We start from the raw sequence: 19,280 nt of genomic DNA, 5'->3' as shown, positions 1-19,280 counted from the left end.
AGAAAATGCCGTTTCTCCTTTATCATAGTGGAACATTGTCAGAAAGCTTTGCCCCAGCACCTGCCAGCCTTACCCCAAATTCCTGTCCAGCCCTCCTTGCAGATTCTGCCTTTCAACCACATGTAGGCATCCCCTTCACGTCCCACAATGGTCCCATCAACCTGAACTGCTGCTTCAACCTCCCCTCCAAGCCATTCACTTTTCCTCGAGCAATGCAGAGGGGCAACTTGCTACCAGTCGCAATTCTGGTTTTATGGAAATCAAAGACAAATCTCCCATTTCTGGCAGGAGTAGCTGCCCTAAATCTCTGTCACTAGTGCAGCTCTTTAAGGCACAGTAATTCTCCACCAAATTGAATCTTCTCTGACAATTGGCAGCACATCAGAGACAATTCACAGGCATATTTTTTCCCCTTTCCTAACAGGAAATAGAGCTTGTGTTACATTTACAGTGACCTGGAGCTCCAGGGGCAGACTAATATCTCACCTAAACAAACAGACAGTATTTCTTCCCTGATAAAGGCGGACGGGCTGAAAGGTAAAGCCAACTTGGCTGTGGCCTTCCCAGCTCCCAGCAGCAGTATGGGAGGTGTCAACAATGTGCAAACCTGCAAACACCAACACAAGGATTCCCGATGCAGCCCAGGATGATGGTTCAGAAGGTTTGGAACTGCAGGTCAGTGTTTGCACTCAGTCTTTGTTTTTGTTTTAATGAAATGTCCATTGTCTCAGCTCCTGTGGATCTCAGTGGGGTTCCCTCTCACAGTGTGAATTGGGGGTTTCACTGCTCAACCCATGGTAGAGCAGAGAGGACCCAAACACCCCCTTCTGCTAAACCTTTCCACCTCCTTGGAGTCTGCAGCATTTTCCCAGGAGGTTCCTGCTTGCCTGTGCGGGGACAGGGAAATAATTCTGGGCTTTATTTGTGGTGGATTTAAAAAAGCAAACTCCAAACTGTGTGAAACGACTCTGGGGGACAATAACTTGCAACAGATGTCACAATTGTTCAATGTCCGATTGACAAGAGAGCCTTCAGAAATAATAAACGCCTACATGTGCTTGCTTGTAAGACAAATAGCATTCAGATACTATTTTTCTTGGATTTCCCTCCCCCAATATACTAACGTATGTTTTGCCCAGAAGTGATATCCCAATCATCCCTTGTAAAAATCAGAGAAACAAACCAAAACTAATGGGGAAATCTACCGATTGCAAAACTCCACACCATACATACATCACACTAAACATGCACATGAAAAGCAGAAGTGAAAAGTCTGCTTTCACACCCATTAACTCCAAATGCCAAAGGCACCAGAAAAACCTGCATGTTTCAACAGTTCGTCTATCCTAGCAGCAGGATTCACCTCTCTGCTACACAAAACCCCACTCATCTCAGCAGCAACTGTTTCCCTGATAGAAACAGGCTTTGCAGCAGATCCTCAGCTTCCCCCAATGCACACAGCATTGGACCTCCTGAAAATCTCATGCCCTTCAGGATACCCAAGGAGAGCACAGTTTAGAGCTGAAGGCAACATGTCTCCCAACCTCAAAAATTTTTGGCTTTCCAAAACACCACGAGGAAACAAAAACTCTGCAGCTTCTCCCCTGCACGTCTTTGTCCCTATTGCAATGAGGGAGTCGCAGCAAGGTGGAGGGACTCCACAGTAGCTCAGGGTGAGCACCAGTGCCAGGGAGTCCCTCTATGCAACACATCCCTGAGCCTGAACCCATCCCATGGGATCCCCGTCTGCTTCTAGTATAGGAAAAAGTATGCTTCAGGCTCCTGAGAGTCAGACAGCGTCTGCCTTTATAGATAAAAACAGTAGAGAGGAAGGAGGAGCAAAATCCGAAGTGGGATAAATGCCCGTAGCAGAAGATATTCTCTTGGGGAGCAGCAGAGAGACAGTGACAAGCGAGGGAGCGATACTGCTGGAATGACTTGCTTTAAGCTGTTGTTTTGGCTTTTTCAATGCAACCACAAGTCTGTTCAAGTTAGGCACAGACCTCTCTCTCTCCCTGGGTATTTCCAGGAATCGGCCATCAACAGTTGACAATTAGAAGAGCAGTGCAAGAGCTGCGGCTGGACAGTCTCAGTAGACCTGAGGTTCTTGGTTCTTTTTTTTTTGCAAGAGAAACAGCTGTTGACCTTCAGATTTTCTGTGTCACTCATTGTCATGGCATTAAATAGAGGTATTTTAGGATGACCATATCTGTTTACATCAACAGTTACAACATATCCCCTACAAATCTCATTGTTAGGTGGAAAAGCAACGTGCAAGCCAGTCATCACTCCTACTTGTGTGGATGCTCTCTAATCATCCCCCTCAATACTTCTGCTAGCCCAGGGTTGAATTTGGGAAAGCAACTGAATTTTAACTCCCTGAATCTGTTTTGGGGCCCCCAAAACCTCCTGTTGAAGCTCAGAGTGAAACCCTATGCCAGCCTCAAATGAATGAGAATTTTCTGTGACTGCGTCCTGTGGTTTCGGCTGGTTTTGCAATTAAGTTTGTGTCCTAGTTTCGTTCTGAATTTCAGCTGATGCCATGCTCAGCTTAGATAAATCAGAACCTTAAAATGAAACTCAACCCTATATAAGCCTCTCCACTGAAGTAACTGTTGCCCTATGTTTTTTTTTTTTGGGGGGGGGGGGTGTAATTCTCTTCCCCACCTCATTTCCAGTCCAGTCAAACTCTCCTTTAGTCACTGCTCTTTCTTTCATAGAACAAGTGAAAGAAGCCTCCCAGGGCATTTGGAGGTGGCTGCTAGGCCTTTTCCTCCAAATGCACATTAATCAGTGGCTTTGCTTTCAGCCCACATGCCATTCTGAAGATATTAAAGCAAGGAGCTCTGTTCTCCACGGATGAGCATGTGCTGCCGGGCTTTTTGCAGCCTCTGAATACTGGGCTCAGTATCCACCAAAAAGTCAACTCGTGTGCATACACAGATGACTGCTGCCTGATCATTAGAAGGAGGCTTAGCTGACATGACAGTGTTTTTTGTAGCCTGAGAAGCACTTTCTTGCTTTGTTAATAGTTCAGAGCATGAAAAAGCAGGAAAGATAAACAAGCATGAAAAGGAAGAAGAGTGGTCAAGTGGGTACTCAAGGGCTTCACATCTTTCCAGAAGTCTGAAGTGGAGAAGCTAAAATTTAGTCTAAAGCTGAGAAACCAGAGGTCACAATAAAAAAGGCCACTCATATGTGCCAAAGTTTTGTAAATGCAGTTATGTACTTTTGTTTTCGCCGTCAAACGTGTTGCCTCCATCTGTGTAAACAAGAAGCAGAGAAAGTTAACATTACAGGAAAAATACAGTAGAGGGAAAGAGAGTCGAGCTGGTTTTGGCTACATAGCAAAGAAACTTGATGGGATTAGGGCTTCAACTCAGTCGTGTCCTCATTTTCCAATCCAGATGAAGAAAAAGAACGAATGCCTAACAAAAGAGGGAAAGGGGAAAGACCTTTAGAGGACTGTACCAGCTAGGCCAGTAACATGACCTGTGAGAACTCAATTTGATTTTAATGCAGTGGGAAGTGTGCCCAGGACTCTAAATAACGCTCTGTGTTGTATGTAATGTTACACAGGGCCCCAGTTAGACGGGGTCCTGAGTCGACACAGCTGGAGGGAAAACTCAGCAGGAGTCCCATGCCAAACAGCAAATAAATAAATAAACTTCAGCGCCATTCAGATATTTATAGGGGTTTTGTTATTATTGTTTAGGTACATTAAAAAAACCCCCAACATCAGCCAATAACGTCCTTAGCTGTATTGCCTTTGTGCAACTAGTGATTTTTATGTGTTACCTCTCTACTAATATATATGTTTCTCATCAGTCTTGTCCTGTCCTGCCCTGCCTTGCCTTGCCCAATATTCTCCAGCACTTCCTTCTTTCCCCCATAACCATTATAGCAGCTCTCTCATATGCAGTTTCAAGTGCATCTTAACTGCCACATAAGACACTGAATTTGCTCATTTTGCTAAAAAGGCCCAGGCTAAAAAAACATTTGCTTAAAGCATGTCATGTATTAATAAAAAACTTTGCTTAAATAGGGTTATAATCAGAAGTGTCACACAACCAGTTAATGGGATTTTTGAAGAATTTTTTTAAAAAATCATATCCTCAGATCCTGGGAAATCTGAAAGTATCTCAGAATCTGGCAGATCCTTTCTGGCCTGTATTTCCCTTAACTGGAAACTGGGTTTGAGTGAGACATGGAGGAGCTCTGCTCCAGCATCTCCTCCCACCTGGGAACTGCAAGGGGCCGGGGCATGCTTCTCACCCAGAACCACTGGATGTGCTCCGAGCTCCCATGATGGAGTTTGGCCAACTGGATTGAAGGGAAAATATAATCTCACAACAACTTTTTTAACTGTATGAAGGAAATATTAATGATGGACAAATAGAAAATATATGTAGCGAGTAGAATAGAATGATTAAAAAACCCCTAGAAGCTCTTACAAACGGTTGGCATTGGTTCAGTCTGAGTATTCAGTCTAGATACTAGAAATCTTCCACAAAAAGTGAAAGCTCTGGAAAACTTGGTGAAATTTCCTTTTCTTAGCTGCGAGTGTGGGGTCCTATATGGTTTTAATTTTTTTAAAACTATCAGATAATAACAGATGCACAAAGCTTTCCCTGTGACCCTCTCCCTCACACATACAGACATACACCACCCAAATCAGATCCAAACCGGATAGTGTGGGCAGAACAATGGGAAACAGATAGCATCTGGTTCTTTAAAGCAAAACAAAACAAAAAAAAAAGGAAAAAAAAAGAAAAAAAAAATCACGCGCAAAGTGGTTAAGTAACTGTCTCCTTCCCTCCTCCACCTTTTTTGGTAACTTCATTGAAATCCAAACCACAAAGCAGATCTTTGGGGTGGGGAGCCAGGGGGGGAGAGGAAGGCAGAGAGGAGGAAGGAGATAACCTGTCCCATCAGCCCCATGTTCTTCCCCTGAGAAGGCGAGCAGTGGGGAAGCGAAGCTGCACCCCACAGTGACCCAGGCGGGGTCCCGCTGGCACCCTGCAGCCCTCCCAGCGCACCACCCGTGTCACACCACGTACTGAACTCAAGGCTGACGAATGGGTTTGGAGGCGCTTTTTTAAGACCAGGTCTCCTGCTTGTTCACATGGATAGTTTGGTGAGAGGAACTGGGCAACGACTTCTCTGCACAGGCCTAAACTCCCTAAAATCAAGGAGGAATACCTGATGCCATCAATGGACTTTGATTCTAAGCTTAACTGAGGTTTTTTGCTATTCAGTATCAACAGCATTTATTACTTCCCTACTTCAAAATTGGTCAGGCAATGAGTCACAGAGTGAAGAAAATGCTATGATGTGATTTATGTGACCTGTATTGTACAGGCAGTAATATGAAAGGTGTAAACAATACATTATTGTTGTCAGTCTTGCAGGCATATTACTAAGAGGAATTAAGAATCCACTAGATTCCTTTATCAGATCCCAGTACAAGACCTTTGTCTGCAGAAAACACATAAATTGTAAATTGAAACTAGTGCACCCAGGGAAGGCTCATGGGTTACATGCTACCAGCATCTAAAGTCACCTTCAGGTCTACAATTTCTCTCTTATCTTTTATTCCAGGTATCCAAAAAAAAAAGCAGTTTCAGTGAAAAATCAAAAGCCACTTTTGAAACATTGGAAGTCAAAACAAGAGGAAATGTTTCACACCACACAAATACACACAATTTGTACTGCCATCCTAAGTACGTAAGGACCCAGCCATGTGCTCTACTCTTTTTATACCTCTTAGCTGTGTAAACTACTCAAAACTGGAGGGCACATGTCACTTACACTGACATGCAAATCATTACTGCTTTGTCTGCCAGGAAATTTGTGTAAACCAATGCTGAGTTCAGGTTCATTACATTGACATTTTCACCAACAAGTAAATTGAAAGGTTACATTGTTGACATACCAGATGTTATGCAAACTGCTTTTCAAACCATGGTTTCCATACATCTCTATAAATAAATAAATTAGACGCTTACAAATGGTGTGTGAATCAATATATGGTAAATCACCCATTTATATACACACAGCGAAAACTACTGTGTGTAAACCCCATATTTCACACAATGTCAAAACCTCCTTTTTCACCCAGTACTTTTCATTTTCCTGAAAATAGCTGTCATCTATGTAAATGTTTTCCCTCAAGACCAACTGTTCTTCATAGTAAGAACGTTACAGAGGAACCTGGGTGCCTGAATTAGCACATGGTGTTATCAATGGGAGTTAAGCACCCAAGTGAGAGTTAGGCTATGACACATCTTTAAGCATTTGAGTTTATGTATCTAAAAAGAGTAGATTTGCATGTGCTAACTTTAGGCATTCTTGAATTTTTAATATGAATTTGCTCCAGTTTAGATTTAGCCTCAGGGTATTTTGACCCGCTCCTTCTGCATTTTTTCCCCCCCTTGACTCATCTCTAATAACAAAAATAAGCAAAACGTTATTTGTCCAATGAGATACTTATTTGAGACTGTTTCTCCTTTCATGGTGATGCAAAAATTGACCTTGCAATTACAGTCTCTATGAAGTACACGTGGCCCAGGATGAAATCACAAGGGTTAATAATGTGATTTTAAAATGGTGTTGTACTTACTTGGTCTCAGGACTAAAACAAATTGGGGCTGACCCCATCTTAACTTAAAAAGGCCTTCAGGTACCTCAGGCTCCATTACCGTAGGACACAAAAATGGTGGTTGGTCCTTGTTCATCAAGGTCTCCCACTGCGATCATTGTTTCTCTAGAAATCCCCTGCAGTGCCAGTGATTTCTTCCATGCCCAGTTTCCAATATATGAATTTATTCTGGTGTAAATCAGGGCAAACCAGATTAATTTCCTAAATCTCCAGTTGCAGAGAAACAAGATTTCTTGGAATGACGGTGATGCCTTCTGCCAGTTGCCTCATCTCCTAATCAAAGAAATGTCATAACAAATCAGCTTTTCTGTAGGGCCTTATATACATTCACCATACAGATGCAAAATGGTTTCAATACACTCTAAAAGGCTCCTTCAAGCTGGAAGAAGCCTTGATCAATTCAGACCCTTCTCAACCAGCTGTGACACAGGACTGTGTCTTTCCCACTTTATAATTCTTTGCTGAGTGCTCATACTGAAATTGTTTCATAACCACATGAATTTGGAGTTTTCATTTCACCCTTGGAAGAAATGTAGAGTCTGGCACAGTGACAAGTATAACAGTGTGTAAAAGCACAATTAACTTATGCTCCCACCCCATTTTTTTACATTTCTAAGGAAGCTCTGAGATTTCAGAGTGATTGTTTTCACTTCAGAGCCAGCAGCACACGATCCCTTCACTTCATCAGCAATGCCGTACAAAGCCGGCGTGCTCGGTCACTGGCGTGAGCCCCTGTCCCACCACTGGAGGAGAGGGGTCAAAGCCCACAGCACACTTTGCGTCTACCCCCAGCAGCAGGCTTCGTAACTGAGAGGAGCAGTAATTAAAAAGGCCAAGTGGTTTTACATATGGCACTAACAGAGTTAGCCATCATAATCCCTAGCTTTTTTCCTAGTACAACCAACTTTTCATTTCAAAATGTGAATTGGCTTATACATAAACAAGTAACACCTTAGAGACTAAAGATCAACCAACGTTTTTCAATGTGATTAAGTTGGAATATGCCAAAAGATGCTGAAGTTATCTGTTTGCCAGGTATTTTAAGATCTCAAATTCTCAAGTCATCTTGGTAAAAGAAAGATGGCTAAAAAGAAAACGGTTTCAGACACTCCATGCTAAGAACCAACGCTGCAAATGTTTATGAACTTTCATATCTACCTGCTTTCCAAAGACAGCTTGGTCGAGCAACGTTAATTGTAAATGTTTTCAGAATATTGGTCCTTCTCTCTGACTATGATTTGCTGTGTGGCAGAGACAGTGGTGTGTGAAAGTGGTGGTTATTGATTCAAGAAAGTTTTTTGTTTGAGGATGTTGAATGAGCAAGGCTGAGATTCTCTGTGCTGAACATGGATGCTGTATCAAATGGTTGCTTTGAAGTTGGTTCCCTGATGACTTCAGTTTACTGCCATTTGCTTCCCCGAGATCTTTCAAGTTGACACCATATAGAGTAACTCACTTGCATTTTGTCTTCTTCCTGATGAGAGTAGAACCTCAAAACTCTGTGCTGATATTCCAATATATCAAAGCAACTGTCTGTTTTCCTTTTTGTCACCCTTTTATTGACCTTTCTTTGACAGCTACATGTAGATATTTCACTAGCAACTGGTGCTAGCACAGATCAGAGGTGCTTTCAGATTAATCACCCCAGGCCCTAATAATCTCGCGTCAAAAAAAAAAACCCAACCTACAGAGTTCATCTGTCTTAAACTCTCTTAAAGTTTGTTTTAGATATCCACAAGGCCTGCCACTTCTAAGGGAAAATAGTTTAAAACCAATATCAAGCAGACTGTCACTTCAGAACCACCATCACTTGGATCATAGATGGCACAAGGCACCAGCCAGGTATCATATTTCCAGCAGCATTCAATAGCATTACATATGTTTTTCCTTTACCACCAACACCATAAAGACGTTCTGCCAGACACAATCATCTGTATCTAGCCTGGCAATTTATAAGCTACCCTAAGCACATGGTCTGAAGAGCCTGGCTGTTAAAAGAGGAACAGCCAGCTGCAGCAATGGATAAAATTGCATCTAAAAGCAGAACAAAATAATGCCACGCTGAGCCTTTGCTACTTCTCTTTCACAAGCCTGTGCCCAGATTTGTGCAGGGTTTTAAAACTCTGTTTAAATAAATAGATAAATAAATAAAAGTATTCTGCCACTCCTAATAGTTGCAAGATTTGCAAATTAAAAGCAACACACACTCGTAGTCACAGGAAAAGCAAAGGAGACTGGGTAGGTTTTATATTGTGAGGCTTTGCTCTGTGGATTCTGATTATTTTTTTAAAATCTTGATTGTTCATTTTTAATGGAGTTCTAATGAAACACCCTCAAGCTCTGCAGTGGTTTGCATCTACAGTTAGAAAGCCAAATACCAGTATGTTTTATTTCGCAAGTAGCATTAGAGATAAGAGAGGGTAAGATCATGCCCTGGTTTTACAAGGCTGTAAGAGGCACTTAGGGGCCATATGAGCCCCTGCTTGGCTGCCTAAAGCCTACTCTGGTCATTAAATAATGTGAAAGGCTTATATTAACAGCTGGTGACTAATATATTCCCTTTGTACAAATGTTTTACATTTGTCACTATAACCACTGCAGAGAGACAGCTCTGCTCTCCTTAAGGCTGAATCTTGCCCAGAATTTTTTTTATTTACTCAAAACTGCACCATTACAAGTCACCATTTGCCAAACACTTCTACATCATGATGAGAGTTTACATCCTATGGTAAGTATAAGTAAAAAGATCCTAGTCACAGGATCTTTAGGATACCAAGGTAAGATAAAACATCATAAGCAAGAAAAAGGGGTGGGAAAGGTGTTAAAGAAGCTCTTTCCTTAAACTACTTGGAAACATACTTTCCAAGAGAAGATTTCCTTACTCTGGAAAAGGAAAATAACCCCACAGTTTTGTGTGAAGTAGCAAAAAAAAGTAGTGCATTGGGTGCTGAGATGCACCACAGATGTACTGCAACTACGTAAGTTCTCTCATGTGAAAGTCACAACTGAGGTCTGTCAGATACTGACTTTCTGCTTTCCAGACACACAGGTCCATGTTTACCATATTTCAGGGTTTCAATGGATAGCATAGGAACTGCACATGAGGATCACACGCACGAAAAATGTCTCGCTGTTAATTCAGTGCCACTGCCCTCCTGTTAAAGAAATAATTTTGCATTCTTGGATGTCTTGGGACATCTGGGTGATCCTAGGCAAATGGCAAATTATTTCACTGAATCACTTCTCCAGATGAGTTTGTGACTTACATAGTGAAGTACAACCTGACAGTGAGCATGAACCTGGACTTGACTCTGAGTTCCTGGAGAAGTACAAGCAGCCTCCTTGTTCTAAAGAAATTTTGATTGACCATCTTCCACTCTTTGTGGTCATTTATTTCTTTTTTACTAGCCTATTTCCAAGTAAAGGTCGAAGCATTAACCTTGCTTTCACCACTTTAACTGCCTTCCTTCTTTTGCGAGGAGGATCAACAGATGAATATATACGTTCTGCAAGTGGGAGGGAATTTTATTTCTTTCTTTGGGAATGGATGGGCAGACACCTTTTTCCATTGTATGCAAACATGTGCACTTTACTGCAGAGAGCACCTGAGGCAGTACAAACCCACAGCTCAGCAATTTGGCCAACGCTGCCTGAGACAAAACAATCCCATGCAGAAATATGAAGCACACTGTCCTATGTCACTTATAGTGTACAGACTCCCTTTTCAATTACAACTGTGTTTGCCTCAGACTGTCTGCCTTTCTGGCATTAGTATGGACAGTTTTACATTATAAATCCTTAGAAAGTAAAAAAGTCCAAGCAACAGAGGTGATGATAGCTCTTCTACTCGTACAGGTCATGTTAGGCTCAAACAATATTATGGCCATTGCCCTGAGTGAAGTCATGTACTGTCTTTGGTAGTGTCTTAAAGAGTTTATACAGGGAGGGAGAAGAGGCAAGATGATGCCTAGAGCTGGTCAAAGTGTTATAGCAAAGATTTTGCCAAAATCTCATTTCTGATCAACCAAAATATTCCCCAGCTCTGTGCTAGTTTCTGCAAAATCTAGCGGTTTAAAATAACCACCTCAAACAACAAAAACAGTTAAAAAACATTTAAATGCATAGTTTTAAAATTTGCAGAAGGAAATACCTGCATTTTTCATTAATAATGTTAAACTTATTTCAAATTTTGTCAGGTCTTTATTTAAAGCTTAAAGAAAATTAGATTAACAAAAACAATGAAATGAACAAAAATGAAATTAAACTTGTCATTCGACCCAAGAAGGAAGGCTGACAGCTTTTCAGTTCACACACTTTTTAAAGACAGATTGTTTTGAATACACTCAAAAGTTCTTTACAAATATTTTTTCTGCATGTTTTCAGAATTGTCAGAAGACAAAAATAGTCCATTATTCACATAGCTTTGCCAGTAAGCTCCATGACTGCAAAGGACAGACTCATGTGGCCTCCAACAGCTGTATTCCATCTAATTCTCCTAGTTCAGCTTTGGTTCCCTATTGGTTTGGCAACCCTGAAGGTCCAGAATATCTTGTGGGTAACTTTAGGCACAATAACATAGGTAGAATTTAGGCTGCTTGAAATCAGCCTTGAATTCATGGACATTTTCCATCTCCTGCTGGTCTTCCAGGAATGGTGCCACTCTAACTTATTACCTCTTTCTTCCCTTCGTCTAGGACTGTGTTCAAATGGCACACTTAGGCTCTGCAAATGGCACTGAAATGCACATATATATCACAATGGTGCCAAGGAATAAGGCAGGGCTGGCATCAGGTGAAGGGAAAGAGAAACGTGCCAAGGAAAAAGAAACCTAGGAGTGATGAGTCAACCGAATTCTCAGAAGGCAAGTGATCAGATGGGATGCTTTGGTGACAAAATGAGATATGATTCATAGAAAAGTCACATGAAATATAAACATGCGACCCAGTGTTCTCTGCTATCTCCAGGGATGGTTAAGTGCTCACAGAGGTATCACCAGGAAGAAACTCTGCTAGATGCATGTGGTCACGTCTTCCATGGAATATATCAGGCTATCATACATCAGAGACTGAAAGAGGAACTAAACATGACTCTGCAAAATTTGTGCTTTCTCATAAACCTTTTATAATGTTGCATTTTTAAATTCAAGCTCAGCTGTGGAGCTTTCTTTTGTGACTTACATTCAATAACTATCATCATCATCATTCAGTCCCAAATCATGAGCTCCTTTGGAATAATGACTGTTGTAACAATGAATGGCAAATTATGCTCTGCCCAAGGAGCCTAATATCTAAATGTAGGATAAGAGAGAGAAAGAGACAAACAAACATGAAATAAAAGAGATCTATGTGACAACCATGATAAGCAATAGTCTCAGCACATCATGTTCCCTGGCATTGCCAGCTCCTTTGGTAGGCATTGTGGCAGAGGAAAACTTTATTGTCTTGTCCAAAAATAACTTAAATTTTGAATGTTTTGTTATAAATTTGGTTTGATCAGTCACACAGTCCCTGGAATGAGAATAAACATAGGCTATCTTAACATGTAAATAACTCATTGGATATTTATCTTCTAGCTGTTTGTCCCAAACAGTTTTATAATCGACACACACACACACACACACACACACACACACGTATTTACTTGTATGCTTTAAATGAACTGGCATTCATGCTGTGCCTTAGCCCCATTATGAAAACACATTTTCTGGATAGATGAGACATTTTTATAAAACAAGATTTACTACTTGTTGTGGACATGATCTTGTAATCGTTTCTGGCTTGTGAGGCTACAGGGATCAGGTCTGTGTACTTACTGCATAAGGAAGCAAAGATCTTTCATATATGAAAATAGGTTGAATAATGAACCATAAATGACACAGTCAAAAAATGATTTCTAAGAAGATCATTGAGCTCAAACTAAACGTGATGGAAATACTCCAAGTAACATCAGCAGAGGCAAGTCCTAAGTATAGCACAGATGGTTGGTAAGATGGATGTGCTGGCATATTTTATTTACACATCAGAACTGTAATTTTTGAATTCTTTGAGATACTTATATGCAAGGTCCAGTTAAAGTGAAGGCTCTGTGTCTGTCTGAGTTATTACTAGAACTTGATGTGACTTGGTCTATGTTTCCACACGCAGGAAGGACTGATAGACTGGGCACTGAGGAAGGAGTAAGTTTAATCTATTCACTGTCTTTCTCATCCAAGTAAAAAGTGGAATTACAGGGGAGGAAATGAGGCGAGCCTCAGCTCAGCTTGCTGGCAAGAGCATCTTAGGCTGCGTGGGGTAGGAGATGGGAAGGCGAAAAGGCCTCCTGAGGTTAAATGGCCACCAGCAAATTACTGGCCTCCTTCAAACTGGAGGAAGCAGGGAGCAGCGTGATTCCAAGGGATACCAAAATTCCTGCTCAAATTAGCCAAAGGATGATGCAGTTGAGATGCCACCTACTGCACTGGGCAATACCTGTGGGCATAACCTAGTGCAGAGAAATGCAAAGACATCTGAAATTTTAAAACTTATGTCTCCAGACAGATATAGATCTGAAAAACCTTCATCTGGTACTACAGTGTGTAGGGGTTTATTTTTAAAAAGGCCAGGACAGTGGCTCACACCCATAATGGAGCTTCTCTAGCACCATCCCCATTATAAGAGATTTTTGTTTAATTCTACACAACCTGTAGCTCAGGACACAAAGCCATTTTCCTCTAGGTAACTTGTTCAAATCAGCCTCTGAGTAATGGTGAATTAAAGTGTTTACCATCTAACAACAAGAGTTTGGTGGCCAAAATAACCTGCCTGTTGCATTGAATCATGTAGGCACACTTTAATAACCTATGTAGCTGCCTGTGCTGAGAGACCTACCAGTACAGCGACCTAAGTGCAGTGCCAGCAGTGCTATACCACCAGCATTGCCCAAAGCAGGCTAGAAAAGGATTGTCTGACCGCTGCTTCCCTGGGGATCTCCAGGGAAATAAGATGTATCTCATGAGCTTCTCAATCAGCAGAAATCGGAACAAAAACAAATAAAACAGTTGGTGGTCTCAAATGTGTTTCTTGTGGGCAATCACCCATGTTGCAAAAGCTTTCCTTGTGATGGGCACTAATTGCTCTCCCTTGCTAGAGGTCTTAGCCAAGAAGTCAGAAGTGAAATTACAACAGAGAGTAAAGGTCAGGATGAGAAAAGCATTTAGGTGCCTTTCCCCAAACAAGGAGCCTGAACTTCCACCAGAACCAATGGGAATGTTGGTCCCTATGTAGGAATCATGACCTGGACTCATCTGACCTACATTTAATCACTACAGTGGTAGTCAAAATGCTGCTGTTTCAGGTTTTTCTACAAAGGAGGAAGAAAAAGCACCTCCAGAAGTCAGATCAGAGCTTTTGTGGGACATTCAGCTCCCCTGAAGGTGCCCATGTCATGCATCAACCAGAAAGAAAGATCAGCATGACTTCTAATGCTAAAAACTCAGAAAACTGCCCAGTCTGAGACATCCTGAATCTTGGCCTATGTATCTAAGCCACCTTGTGGACCAGTCCTGATCATAGGATCTTTCTCACCTCATCCTAGTCACTAAAATACAAGCATCTAATTTAAGCTGGTCTTCCTCACGCTTCCTCTTGGGAAGCACCTCTCTGTTGATCTAGATGGACCCTTCACTTAAATTTGCGTCTTTGAGCATCTTCAAACTGAGCTTGCTCTTTTCTTTCCTATGCATGGTCTGTGCAGCATGAATGAGCCTCACAGCTGTTGCCAGACTGGAGACAGAGATCTTGAATTTTGAATTTGAGATCTTGACTTTTGAATCAAGCAATAGTAAGTTATTCTAGGTATTGGTAGGTAGCAGGCTGGAAGAGGTACACGCTCTATCTGCCGTGAAATTAATGGGGCAGTGTCTAAAGCAACATGAAAAAGCTGTTCTGAAACTGCACATTTTGAAAGAAAATAGATGAAAAAGGTAGGCAACAATTCTCAAACACAAACATTAGTTCTCTAATCAGAAAGCAGGTAACTGAGTGCTTCCTATGAACAATACATTTGTGGTTATGCAAACCTTATAGGCACAGTTTCTAACACCAATTAAGTATTTTCATTGCTATTAAGTTCAGTGCAAATATGTGCCTTTTCCAGTAAAAATTATTATGTTTTTAATTGCATTTCTAATCTTACTTTCTTTAATTAACATATAGCTTTGTTTATAGAATTGGGATTTTAAAAAAATCAATTGCAGAAAAAACAATTTCTCCATGTTTAGATTTATACTCTGAGGCCCATGTCTATCTAAAAATAGATCTTAGATATTCATCTTATTACAGAGATGCCCTCAAATCCTTAATTTTAAAGAGTTCCCGGTAACCAGAAACTTGCTCCCTCATGGGAAGTTGGCAGAAGGTTCTCATGAAAGACATTGTGAAGTGGTACGAACCGGGTGGGAAGAAAGTGTTATTTGGTTTGTGATGGATCAGCCCTTTCAGTTAGTCATTGCTGCAGTTTTTCCCATCATAGGCATAATCCTAGCTCTTATTCTTCTGTGTGTTTCCTGCAGGAATAATGTAAGTGGCAAATCTTCAGGCATGCAAACTTACAAATGGGCTATGTCATGCAGAATGTCAGAGGACATATTCTACAAGGAAACAGAAAACAGAATCAAATGAAACATAAACAGTCTGATTATATGAGAAAAAACTGTTAATATGGGGGTTTATTGAAATCAAATTAATATTTCTAAGAAAGCATCTGGTTTTAGTGGGAATTATTTTGACGCTCAGAAATGCCAAATATTTAAAAAGTCACCATTTCAAAACAAATGGTGGTGTTTCAGTGGAAAATGTTGACATTTTTCCACTTGAACATCACTGATTCTTGGGGAATACTTCATTTTACAAGAGCTTTCGAAGTCTTATCCAACTCTACCTACGACTCTCAAAAGGAGAGGGAAGGGGAAGTGGAACATTCTGAGCAGAGCAAATGGGGTTTAGGATGACAGCAGCAACTTGATGCTGAGTGGGAAGATGGATTTGTGTAGTAACCACTCTGATCTGAAAGGCAATGTCCAACCCCATCTCCTTCTTAACTTCAGCTTGGAGCAAGTGTCAGATCCCAATGTAAACTTTCCCATCTGTGTTATTCTATTAACTGAAAAGGAAAGGGATTAGCATGTGTACTTGTCACATCTTTTGACCTGTTGCATACTGAGACCGAAGGTAATATTAAAACAAACAGCATTCTTCTCCCTCTGCCAGGATAAGCAGGGCACAGGGGTGGCAGTTTGTTAAAAGAAAAGAAAGCCAGACCACGTAAAACAAAGTATGTACCCTGTGCAAAAATAAATCTTGGAAGTTGAAGATTTCCAAAGGGTATACCTTAACCAGAGAGGGAGGGAGGGGGAGAGAGAGAGAGAGAGAGAGAGAACATTTGAGAGGAAAGTTCCCCTCCCTGCCAAGCACCAGATGGAGGGCCTTCCCACGGAAATAGCTGCAGAAGACAGATCGCTGACAGAAACCACTGCCAAGTGAAGGAGGTCCCACTCATTGTGCTGGTAAAAGCTTAGTGGATGAGAACATAATACTCCGATTCAAACACGTGCTCTGGAGAAGGGGGTTGGAGTGTGGCACAACACTCTTTAATGCAACAGAGCGTGGCTTGTACCCCCGAAAGGAGTGCACGTTTTGGAAGGTTGGTATGGTTCAGGGCTTCATTCCTTTTCATGTAGATTCTTTTTTTTCCCCTCACTGTAAGTTTATAGAGCACATGTGCACACAGAGACATGCATAATGGCAACAATAATCTGTTTTTACTCTACCCCTGCATTTTATTTCTACAAGGCCTTTGTTGTGATTGGGACAAGATGAAGTGTTGGATGCTGACACTGATAGAGAATACATTTGGGGATAGATAGAGGGTTTAATGAAGCTAGGCACCAAAAAATCTCTTTTTCAAACGTTTCAGTTAACTTGGCACTAAATTATTCATAGAAAAAGAAATTGAGGGCTTTCCACTCCTTCTGCTTTTTCCTAGATATTTCTGGTTCCTTTGTAAAAATCCATAGGAGTGTATGCACTTTGTCAAAGAAGAAAACAAATTCAGCATCTCCAGGACAATCCAGTCAAATCAGCAATAGGAAAAGAGGCAATTAACTATATTGCTATCACAGACAGCCAAATAAATGAGACGGGATGACCTGGGTACAGTGTGTTCAGGAAACACGGTCTTCCAAGAAGGCCGAGCAGGTATGCCCTGATGTTTCCAACATTTGAATGAGAGCCATTATATTAGTTATGGCCAAAGCTTGAGCATCCAATGTCAACAGAGTAGACAGTTAATACAAATATTAACCATAACTAAAACCCAGTTCCACTTTTGGACCATTTTCTCTCCTCACAGTGCAAGAAGGATATCAACACATCAGACTGAGTCCAGTAGTGGACTATCAAGATAGCTGAACACATGAGGAAGGGCTAAGGGAGTTGAATTTGTTCCACCTGGAGAAGAGAAAGGTTAGAGAAGATGAACTAACTGGTGCCTTCTACTAACTGATAGATGGCTACAAAGAAGATAGAGTCTAACTTTTCTCAGATATGCACAGTGAAAGGATGAGAGGCAATGATCACAAGTTGCAGCAAGACAAATTCCAACTTCATTAAAAAAAATAAATCAAAAGGAAGACAGTTAAGTTCTGGAACAGGTTGCACAGAAAGATGGTGAAACACATAACCTTGCAGATTTTTAAAACTTGACAGAACATGGCCCTGAGAAACCTTAGCTACCTTTGAAGTTGGCCCTCTTTTAAGCAGGGGCCAACTACAAATCTACAAATGCCAGTTCCAATCTTAACTAGTCCATGACTCTGAGAATAACAAATATTTTTTGTAGTGATACAGATAATCACTTTCAGAAATCTCTGTCTCCTACCTCAACGCTAATGTCCTCGTCTAAATGAAAACTTTTTCTTTTACTCCTACAAACAAGAAGGCAGAATAAAGCATTGTTGAAAATGCAGTCTGTACCACCTGCTGTTTGTGCCTTCATGGCAGGGTTTTTGATTCTCTGTGAGCATCATCATCACCACCATTTATGACAAACAGGTCATGGCTCTCCCATTGTGGAAGAAGGCAGAGTTGTGCTAGGAGCTACACAAACACACGGCACCGTTCATGGGAGAGCAGGACCAGTTCTGCGCTGTCCCGTGCTCTCTCATCTCAGGAAGTGAATAAATTTCACTCCTTTCCTCGCTGTCACTAAGCCAGGGGCATGGATGCACTCTGTGGACAAAAAGCAGCTTTGTTAGCTTAGTTCACATGTCTCCAGAAAACAGTGCAACAATATTGACAGAAGAAATTCCCTTAAAACATGATGTATCTGTTCTCACTGGCAGAGTCATAATGGTAGAGAGTCTGTAGAGAGAACAACTAAGGAGTACACACAACTTTCCTGCAGTGACAATTAGCAGTACCAAGATGAATTTACCAGGGCATGACGGAGAGGAATATCATGATTCCCCTTGACCTTGATCTTTTTGTTGAGAAATACTTCCCCATACTTTGCAAAGTATTAGGCAAACCTCAGTTGGAGTTGTAGGGAGACCCAAGGGAGACAGAGCATGGAGTGCAGTGGGCAACACTGAGCTTCCCCTGTGTTGGCACCAAATGAGATCACAGAGACTATTGCTGGGATTCCTCACCATTGGTAATGGTGTTCCCAGAGCACATATTAACCCCTCTCAGAACAGACTATTGAACGAAATTTTATGGCAGGCTGCTATAATAAATGCAACCATTTCAATTCAGTGATTGGGAATGTTTAAAGGGTGTAATTCTTGGCTAAACAAAGAAGGCGTTTTGGGGAAGCCATGTGGCATGGGTGATTGCTTTGCTGAAAGACAGAACGAGATAAGAGCTCTCACACTTCACCAGACTTAGGCAAATATCTAAGTAAGTGCATTGTTTATGCATTGACTGAGAGAATATTTCCAAATACAGACTCTTGACAGTATCTCTGTAGAAGTTCGTGGATTTATCTATCTCCAAGCTTAGATATTAGGAGGTCTTATTACCCGAAGTCAGATGTGAAGCTGCCTGGTCTCTAGGTTTGATATCTGCACAAACAGACTGTCCTTTTTAATCAAGCAATTAATATATTCTTTTGTATAAATGTGTATAATAATGTACATGGAAGTATGCATGCAAATAAATACAAACATGTACACACACATATGTGTAATGCATACTACCAGTTAAAGAGGAGAGGAAAAAAAAAACATCAGGGCACTATTTTACATTACAAATTCACAGTATCTTGAAATGGACAGACAATATATTCTTTCCATAGAATTATTCAATCTGTGTACCAAGTCAGTGGCTTTAAAAAGACCACCGGTTTGCGCAACAGAACTTACTAGTACTGCTTGGCAGCTTTCCACTCTAGTTCTGTACTGGCCAAATAATCTGCCTAATGCATTTTAAGTCTTAATTAGATTTTTCTTACATTTTTTTTTTGTTCTGTCTAAAGAGAAGATTAGTTCAAGGACCATGTATTTATAGCCCACTTGGTGGTGTTCTGACACTGAAATGCCAATATTCCCACTACCAGGCTTAAAGATATACACATGTACACTTAC

Source organism: Buteo buteo, chromosome 2 (assembly GCF_964188355.1).
Source record: "Buteo buteo chromosome 2, bButBut1.hap1.1, whole genome shotgun sequence".
NCBI classification, from domain to species: domain Eukaryota; kingdom Metazoa; phylum Chordata; class Aves; order Accipitriformes; family Accipitridae; genus Buteo; species Buteo buteo.
The sequence above is the reverse complement of the archived record's forward strand: the minus strand, read 5'-3'. Positions refer to the sequence as shown.